The sequence below is a fragment of the Triticum dicoccoides genome, chromosome 6A, assembly GCF_002162155.2.
Source record: "Triticum dicoccoides isolate Atlit2015 ecotype Zavitan chromosome 6A, WEW_v2.0, whole genome shotgun sequence".
NCBI lineage: Eukaryota > Viridiplantae > Streptophyta > Magnoliopsida > Poales > Poaceae > Triticum > Triticum dicoccoides.
Window position 1 is genome coordinate 94143806 of NC_041390.1, and position 10010 is coordinate 94153815.

A 10010-nucleotide genomic window follows, 5' to 3' on the forward strand; every position below is an offset into this window, starting at 1 on the left:
CGTCCCCGGCTAGGCGCGTGGGAGCGGGGAGGGTACGGTGGCCGTCGGTCCGCGGGATGGGCGCGGGCGGGCCGTCCGATGCGGCGCGGGGCGGCGCCACGTGCGCGCGAGTGGGGGTGGGGTGGAGGCGCCTGCCGTGGGATGGAAGGGAGGGGATTGGTCCCGTTGTCCCCGTGTGCGCGTGGCGGTGGCGGTCGGTGGCGGCAGGCGGCACGCCTCGGTTCGATAGGGCAGGCGTGCGCGTTTGGGCTGGGCAGGAGGAGAGGACGATGAATGTGTTTCACGAGCGGGTTGGGTGAGTGAGTGAGTCATGATGGGTCGCTTCGAGTACAAGAGATTGTACGGGCAGTGTGGCTTTGGTATGAACGCCATGGGTTGAGCACCGCGCCGGTACGACTTGTGCACGATGTGTGTGTGCTTTTGTGGGAACGTTTTAAGGTGCACACCGTGTACACCTTCTTGATCTTTAAAGTGCTGCCGGATTTTGTTTACATGGAGAGCACATGTATGCATGCATGCACAAATCTTGCAAAAAACTTTCAGCGAATGCTGATGTGAGTCGTAGGCTCAAGTACCAATGATTTATCTCCTGGACCGTTCACCCGATTAACGATATGTTTTCACTGATGAGCTAGTCTCTTGACGGCTTCTGTAAGATTTGTAAGTATGTCTAGAGAAGTGTGGATAGACTAACCAGCCTAAAATTTGACTCTTTTTTCTCAAAAAGTAATCTTTGGCAATTTTAGCCGTTTCTAACAATCTATCAAGCATCCTACACATGCAAGTTTATAAGAGTGTAGGAAGCGGAAAGCAAAGACATGCAAGTGAAAGTAAACACGTACTCCCTCCGTTTCTTTTTAGTTTGCATATAAGATTTGATCAAAGTCAAAATTTGTAAAGTTTGACCAACTTTATAGAAAAAAATCGACATCTACAATACTAGATCTATATGGTGTGAAAATTAATTTCATGATGCATCTCACAATATTGATTTCATATTATGAATCTTACTATATTTTTCTATAAACTTAGTCAAAGTTAACAAAGTTTGACTTTGACCAAATTTTATATGCAGACAAAAAAAACGGAGGAAGTACATTTAGAGATACGACAAATATGGGTTGGCTCAATCATAAATACGCAGGGGTTGTGCGTGCCCCTGCGCAGCCGTTCATTTGCATCGTGATTCAGAAACTTATTTTTGTTGAAATTGGACGTAAAAGAGATGAAAACTAGGAACCATATGACTTGAACTAATACTTCATCCAACCGTTTTTCTACGTCCATTTTATGTAAGTTTTGTACGTCTTGTTCTCAGCTGATGCTTATTTTTAATCGAGTTTCCATCCATTGATTATGTTCAGCTTCTTCTTCCTCGGTGGATCGGTTGCATTGTCACGTTGCACTACTCTTCTCTCTCGTGTCATATAATTTATTCCATTCGCTCGCTTGGTCGTCTTCTTTCTCAAGTCGTTTTACATTCATCCAACTATATTCGTCCGTATTATGCCGCATTACAAATTCATGCCATGGTTCTTCGGATTGCAAATTCATGGACTCTTTATTACATGTCCCTTTTGTGGTACAACAGATTGTGCTGCCTTGGACATAATCCTTGTTTTGTTCTAACTTTTTTAGTTACAGATACCACTGCGATTACATTCTTCCAGCCGCAATGATTGATCTCACAAACCGTTAACCCAATTAGCTGTCCATTTTCACTGGTGAGCTTGTCTCGACGAGGGCTTCTGTAGGATCGATAAGTATGTCTAGAGGGAGGATAAATAGACTAATAAATCAAAGAATGAATTATTTTCTCAGATTTTAACTTCCTTGGCAATTTACGATTTTCTAGCAATCTATCAAGCACACTACACATGCAAGTCTATAAGAGTATAAGCATTAGAAAGTAAAGACATGCAAGTGAAAGTAAAACAAATACACTTGGATATGCGCAAACATGGGTTGGCTCGGTGAAGATTTTTTTTCCCGTGGTTCGGATAGTTGGTGTTGTTTTACATCCACGTTGATGAAAGCTTTGACTCATGAAGGATCTAAGATCACAAGGATCTCAACTACAAGATTCCATGAAGGAACAATCCGCAGAGGACACTCACCCACAAAGGATCCACGGAGGAGAAACCAACATATTCCATCATGGCATAAGCCCACAAGGGACTAGCCTCACTAAGGCAAATCTTCACGAAGCATCCCTTACAAACTTCTTGGGTCATTCGCAATCGTTTAAGACTTCGAAGCATGTGGCCAATCTAGGAGGCACACAACCTCCAAAAGTAATTACTCCTTTAAAGGATGTTGGAGCACCGCCTCCCGGGGCTTCACTGCGCGAGAGTGCCCTTTGTGTCGTATGTTTCGCGCACGCGTCTCGTTGATGCCTCGCAGGCATGCTCTACGTCGCACGATCTCCGCCGTCGGCCACCCTCGGTCGGTTTCCCTCGAGGGTCCATGACACGTGGGCTGTCGGGGTTAAATCCGACAGATCTGGGGTAGGGGGTCCCTAGTTAGTGATCTTGGCTAGATGGTAATAGGACGAACAAGAGACGCAATGTTTACCCAGATTTGGGCCCTCTTGAAGAGGTAAAACCCTACATCCTTCTTCTGTTGTATTGCTTCTTATGGAGTACAAAGTACAGGATGATCTGCCTCGAGATCGTATGTGTATGAATCTATCTTGACTTCGGACTAAACCCCTCGACTTATATAGGGACCAGTGGTAATGTGACGCCCCCGTGCACTAAACATCCACGTAGCATGCACGATCAAGATCAGTGGCTCAGTGTAATAATATCACAACACAACTCTACGACACAATGAATAAACATAAATCTCACATGTTACAAGCCAGGGTCACAAGACCCGAAAATTACAACAAGAGTTAGGCCTAAGTATAGACAAATACAAAGATGCCTTAAGAAGGCGAAAACAAACAACGACTCTAGATCGAAAAGGCGCAGGCCTCCTGCCTGCAGAATTGCCAGAATAGAGGGGAAGACCTAGCCTAACGAAGACTAGCCTCTTGCAGCGTCTTGCAGCAACGGAAGAGAGTAGAGTATCATATCATATAGTAACAAGTATATAATAGCAACACCTAGAGATCCTTCCCCGTCTATCCCGCGAGGAAGTGATCCCAAAGCCATCATACCAGGATACAACTCTGAGCGTCCGTTACCATGGACACGACTATTCGAATAGATTATTTTCGTGCAGGGGTGCATGATCTTACCCAACACGCTCAATTAACTCCGACCGGACACACTTTTCCTGGTCATGCCCGACCTCGGCTGATTGACACGCCGTAGTCCTACCTAGGCTCAACAGAGAGGTCAGCACGCCAGTGTACATCCTAAGTGCAAAGGGTAGTTCGGCCACTCACCCTAAGCACTCCTGCACGTTGCGTGGGCGGTCCAGCTTCACTTGATCTGCAGGATATCTGCTAGTCTCCGCGCCACATCTCTGAACTGTGACATCTGAAGAGCTTTCGAGAGAAACGTATGACGCCGAGTGCCCATAACTTATCCCGCATGGTGGTTAGTGCGCAAAGGCCAGAAGCCTACTCAGATCACATATCCAAACCAGTCAGTGTATAGGGTGTCGTGGTTCTAGATCTGACAGTAGAATAGGAGGGTAGGTATGTAGAGGTAAGATCCTAGCTATGGAGGAGTTGTACACGCGAGTTTTACGAGTTCAGGCCCTTCTCGGAGGAAGTAACAGCCCTACGTCTCGGAGCCCGGAGGCGGTCAACTGGATGTATGCGTGTGAATTACAGAGGGTGCGAACCCTTGTCCCAGAGGAGGGGGGTGGCTTATATAGAGTGCGCCAGGACCCCAGCTCCCCTCCGTTACGCAGGGTTCAATGTTCATAAAGGATGAGCGTTACTGGTAACGTCCGAAGTAAAGTGCTATAAATGATTATTAAAGCTATGACTTAACGCTCGACCGTTGCAGAGTGAGTCGCTTCCCATCTTCCGGTAGCTGAGTAGTTGTTCGCATGGTCGAGTGTGTTCATGACTGTCGAGTGAAACATGGCTTTATGGTCGAGTGGATGATGATTTCTCTTCGACTGCTTCTAGTTCTTTTAGAGATGTCCTTGGGGAGGGTATCTTGGACAGATCCATGACCCTACCCTAGGTACATAGCTTTGTTATAGAGAGCTCGCAGAAATGATCAATGATCTTGTCGCCCCGTCTCGCGGACTTATGACAACGGCTAGGCCCATCCCTCTCTAGGGCGGTCTTTGACTGCCCGGTCGTGCCGCGTCATTATCTCGCGGGTACCCTCATCAGTACAAAAAATACACTTCCGTGATGATACGTGTTTGTCACAGTAGGTCACGTTTTCTGTTATGCATGTACATCCATGACAATTTTATGACAGAATCAAGATAGTCATACCTGTGCTGTCGTAGAAGTGTTCCATGACATTACCAAAATTATCATCACGGAAGTGTCCACTTCCATGATGATAAATGGCGCATCATGAAAGTTCTTTCGTCAAGGGTGACCAACACGTGGTATCCATTGTAACGGGTCGCCGTTAAGCTATCGGGTCCGATTTTGGATCCGATAACCCACTAACAACCCGGACCAATGAGGATTTTCTATGTGTAAAATTCTCATTGGCCGGAGAAAACACGTGTTGGCTCACCGTTGGGACAGATGTCATCCATTCATTGGACAGGAGGCGCCTATGATACATCGACACGTGGCATGACCCAACAGAGGCCCATTCCGGTGAAAAGGCGGGCCCATTTGACTTGGTCAAAAGGTAACGGGCCGGCCCACGGAAAGCCTGTTAACGACATGTTCATATATAGCCCATTTACGGCCCGCTAACTCACAGCCCATTACGGCCTATCAGAATTAAGCCCAGTAGCTTCATCTAGGCTGTCCAATATGATTCCATCCCGTTGTAACTTCTGGCCCATATATGGCCCATGATGTCTTTCGGCCCATACGAGGCCATTTGTAACTCTTGGCCCTTTAATGGCATGTGGTGAATTTGGCCCGCAATGAACAGTGTACCGCTTTATACCCATTAACGACCCATTATTCCATTGGGACGTTTCCAACTGTGTTATCTTTCGGCCTTCTCAGGGCCCATTTATTCTTGGGCTCATTTCCAGCATTCGGTTACTTACGGCCCGTTATTGGCCTTTTCTGCTTGTGGGCCAAATTCAGCCCGTGGTTACAACCGGCCCGTTTGCGGCCTGTTAATCTGTTGAGCCGTTTTCATAGCGTCATCAAATACGGCCGATTAACGACGACCCGTTATTGTCGGCCCATGAATGTACGATTCCAAATCAAGCCTGTTTACGGCCCATGATGCAGTCTGTTATTGGCCCAAGTTTGGCCGATCGATCATACGGCCCGTAGAAGTCCCATTGATGCTACGGCTCATAGAAGGCCCATTGTTTCTACGGCCCTTAGAAGGCCCATTGTTTCTACAACCTGTAGGAGGCCCATAGTAACTACAGTAAATATGTAGCCCATGGTTATTGTGGCCTAGTTTAAAAAAATAGGTTATTGCGGCCACTAGCAAACTGCGAAAAAAGAACTGCACTGACTACAAGCAAACAAATAAACAACACAACAAGGAAATAAATAAGCAAGCAACTTTCACTAGGCTATCACGGCTATTACACATATTACATCCACTGGGCATCAAAGTTCGCCACCAGTGCAAATATAGGGAACAAAGCAGCATATCATATACACTGGTTGTCAAAGTTGGCGACCAGTGCAAATAAACGCCATAGTAAAACAAGTCCAAAGCTGAAACCACTTCAGAAGAGCTCAAGAAACAATATCCTGGGTACCCATAATGCTGGCAAGATGCTTAGCAAGCTTATTAACTTTCTCTTGTTTGTCTCTTAAATCCTCCAGCACTTACTATTGCACCAGAAAGTATGCATATGAATTCTGTAGGGACTTCCTTAGTCCTTCGGCTTCCTGTCGCATAACATCTGATCGATGTCTTTCAACTTGAAGTTGAGACTCAAGAAGCCGAACTGATTCAGGCAGCGAGTTCGAAGAGCTGGTGCCAGCAGTAGTAGCCAGTGACTCGAACACTACATCAAGACATGACTTTGGGGTTGTCTCAGTGTCTTCAATATAGTTTTTATCATCTTTCTTGGAGACCAACAGGGATGTCTCACTATCTTGAACCTTATCTGCATTACTTTCTTTAACATTGCATAACGGGGTACTCTTCTCCAATATTTTGTCCGCGTTCTAAAAGAGAAACAAACAAACACATCACAAGTTTACCATGTTGTATATGAAACTCATTTTGGTAAACCAGTTCAGTATTAAGGTGGACAGGATAACAGCATGAAACAAACATATATCTATGTAGTATGGTCACTGTATGCTCTATATCATTCTAGTTTATGTTGCCAAATCAAGATAGAGACAGTTCGAATCATATCTATTTAAGACAAAGCAACATAGACAGAATATAAGTGTGGGAAACTACATAGCAATAACAACACTTGTAATGTGCATGGCATGAGAACATAACTGTTTATTCAATTGAAACCGAAATCAACATAGAGCAAGTTACAACAACAAACACGTTAAAGAAACAGGTTTAAAACATACCTATTGCACCATTGGAGTTTCAATTGCATCCTTCAAATTTGAAATTAGTTGGTATGAGTAATTACAGTGATGCAAGAGCAAAGTAGTATGAACCATAGCTACAGAACCTGACCTGAGAACAATTCTTCTTCTGCTTTAAGCGTTGATTGGGGTTCGGAGTGGTGGTCCTGGTGCTTTGGGCACTGTAGTTGCCTTACTATCTGCTCGTGTTTGTGTGCTCTGTGATGGAGATGGTGCAGTGTCAACTGGAACTGGGTTACTATCTGCTGGGGTTGGGGTTAGAAGGGGTGTAGCTAGTTCTCTGTCCAACTGGGTAGGGGTACAATCTGCATGAGTCTGGGTTATGTGTGGTGGGGCTAGTTCTTGGGCAAGTAAAACCGTGGTTCTATCTGCATCGATAGGTAGCACGATCTTTTCTGAAGACCGTGTTTTTACTCCCATAGATACTGCCACCACCCCCTCCAATTGAAATGGCTGATAAACAAGAAAAGTAATTGAATGTACAGACATTGTAATATAGACAGGTGCAGTGGATAGTAGGGAAGAAAACATGGCATGAAATAATTCACATTTATGTTGTCTAACCAAACAGAATAGCAGGACATAATTTCACATATATGATGGCTAATTAAACAGGATAACATGACACAATTTCACATGTATGATGGCTAACTAAACATGATAGAATGACATACTTCAAAATATGATGACTATGTAAACATGATGACATGATATAACTATACGATGTGTCTATTAAAGTGGTTGGCATGCCATAAATCACAAACATGCCGTTGATGGAAACATGATGGCATGATATAATTCATGGATAGAATGACATAATTCAAAATATGATGACTATGAAAACAGGATGAGATGATATAACTATATTATGTCTTTAGAAAATGGGCTGGCATGCCATAATTCAAATACATGCTGCGTATGTAAACATCATGGCATGATATAATTCAAATATATGATTTATATACTAAGCAAGTGAGAAGAGGGCAATCACATATATGATGTGTCAACTAAGGAGATGGCATCCAATATTGTGTATATGATGTAAAAACTAAGCATTGCAATACAACATATGCATGATATGAGTAATATAACCCTGCCAAGTTTGAGAATACACCTCAGGGGGATAATATGACTGGTTATCTGCCTCTGAATCCTCCTCTGAAGAGCTATCTATAACCAGCAAGATATTTGCTTCAGCAGGGAACATTGTCTGCTCTGAAGACCTTGTTTTCAATCTAGATTTCTCCATCACCAATTCAAATGGCTGATGCACAGGAAGAGCAGTTGAATATACAAACATTGTCGACAAATGCAACGAGAAATACAAAAAAAGGACGGCATGATATAATTCACATATATGACGCTTGGCTAAACAACATGGCATTGCATAATTCACATATATAATGCCTTGCAACAAGATAGCATTGCATAATTCACATATATAATGTCTTGCAACAAGATGGTGCTACGTCTTGAGCTTGCGTTGGTTTTCCCCGAAGAGGAAGGGATGATGCAGCAGAGTAGCGTAAGTATTTACCTCAGTTTTTGAGAACCAAGGTATCAATCCAGTAGGAGCCCACGCTCAAATCCCTCGTACCTGCACAAAGCGATAGCTACTCGCAACCAACGCGATTAGGGGTTGTCAAGCCCTTCACGGTCACTTACGAGAGTGAGATCTGATAGATATAATATTTTTGGTATTTTTGATATAAAGACGCAAAGTAAAAAGTAAAGGCAAAGTAAAAAAACAATATTAAAGTGATGGAGATTGATATGATGAGAATAGACCCGGGGGCCATAGGTTTCACTAGTGGCTTCTCTCAAGAGCATAAGTATTCTGCGGTGGGTGAACAAATTACTGTTGAGCAATTGATAGAATTGAGAATAATTATGAGAATATCTAGGCATGATCATGTATATAGGCATCACGTCCGTGACAAGTAGATCGAAATGATTCTGCATCTACTACTATTACTCCACTCATCGACCGCTATCCAGCATGCATCTAGAGTATTAAGTTAAAAACAGAGTAATGCCTTAAGCAAGATGACATGATGTAGAGAGATAAATTCATGAAATATGAAATAAACCCCATCTTGTTATCCTCGATGGCAACGATACAACACGTGCCTTGCTGCCCCTTCTGTCACTGGGTAAAGACACCGCAAGATCGAACCCAAAGCTAAGCACTTCTCCCATGGCAAGAACTACCAATCTAGCTGGCCAAACCAAACGGATAATTCGAAGAGACTTGCAAAGATAACCAATCATACATAAAAGAATTCAGAGAAGATTCAAATATTATTCATAGATAGACTTGATCATAAACCCACAATTCATCGATCTCAACAAACACACCGCAAAAACAAGATTACATCGAATAGATCTCCACAAGAGAGGGGGAGAACTTTGTATTGAGATTCAAAGAGAGAGAAGAAGCCATCTAGCTACTAACTATGGACCCGAAGGTCTGAGGTAAACTAGTCACACTTCATCGGAGGGGCTAGGATGATGTAGAAGCCCTCCGTGATGACAACCCTCTTCCGGCGGAGCTCCGAAACAGGCCCCAAGATGGGATCTCGTGGATACAGAAAGTTGCGGTGGTGGAATTAGGTTTTTGGCTCATGTTCTGATCGTTTGGGGGTACGTGTGTATATATAGGAGGAAGGAGTATGTCGGTGGAGCACCGAGGGGCCTACGAGGCAGGGGGGGCGCGCCCTAGGGGGGCGCTCCCACCCTCGTGACCTCTTCTTTGATCCCTTGTAGTAGGGTCCAAGTCTCCTGGGTCACGTTCGGTGAGAAAATCATGTTTCCGAAGATTTTATTCCGTTTGGACTCCGTTTGATATTCTGTTTATCCGAAACACTGAAATAGGCAAAAAAAAGCAATTCTGGGCTGGGCCTCCGGTTAATAGGTCAGTCCCAAAAATAATATAAAAGTGAAAAATAAAGCCCAATATAGTCCAAAATAGTAGATAATATAGCATGGAGCAATCAAAAATTATAGATACGTTGGAGACGTATCAGGCATCCCCAAGCTTAATTCCTGCTCGTCCTCGAGTAGGTAAATGATAAAAAGAGAATTTTTGATGCGGAGTGCTACTTGGCATAATTTCAATGCAAATCTTCTTAATTGTGGTCACTTGTAGAAAAAGGGCCCGTTGTCCCGGTTCGTAAGGGCCTTTTGTCCCGGTTCCTGAACTGGGACTAAAGGGTCGGTACTAATGCCCTATCCCTTTAGTCCCGGTTCAATCCAGAACCGGGACTGATGGGCCTCCACGTGGCCTGTGCGCGGAGCCCAGGCAGGAGACCCTTTGGTCCCGGTTGGTGGCACCAACCGGGACCAATAGGCATCCATGCGTCAGCATTTC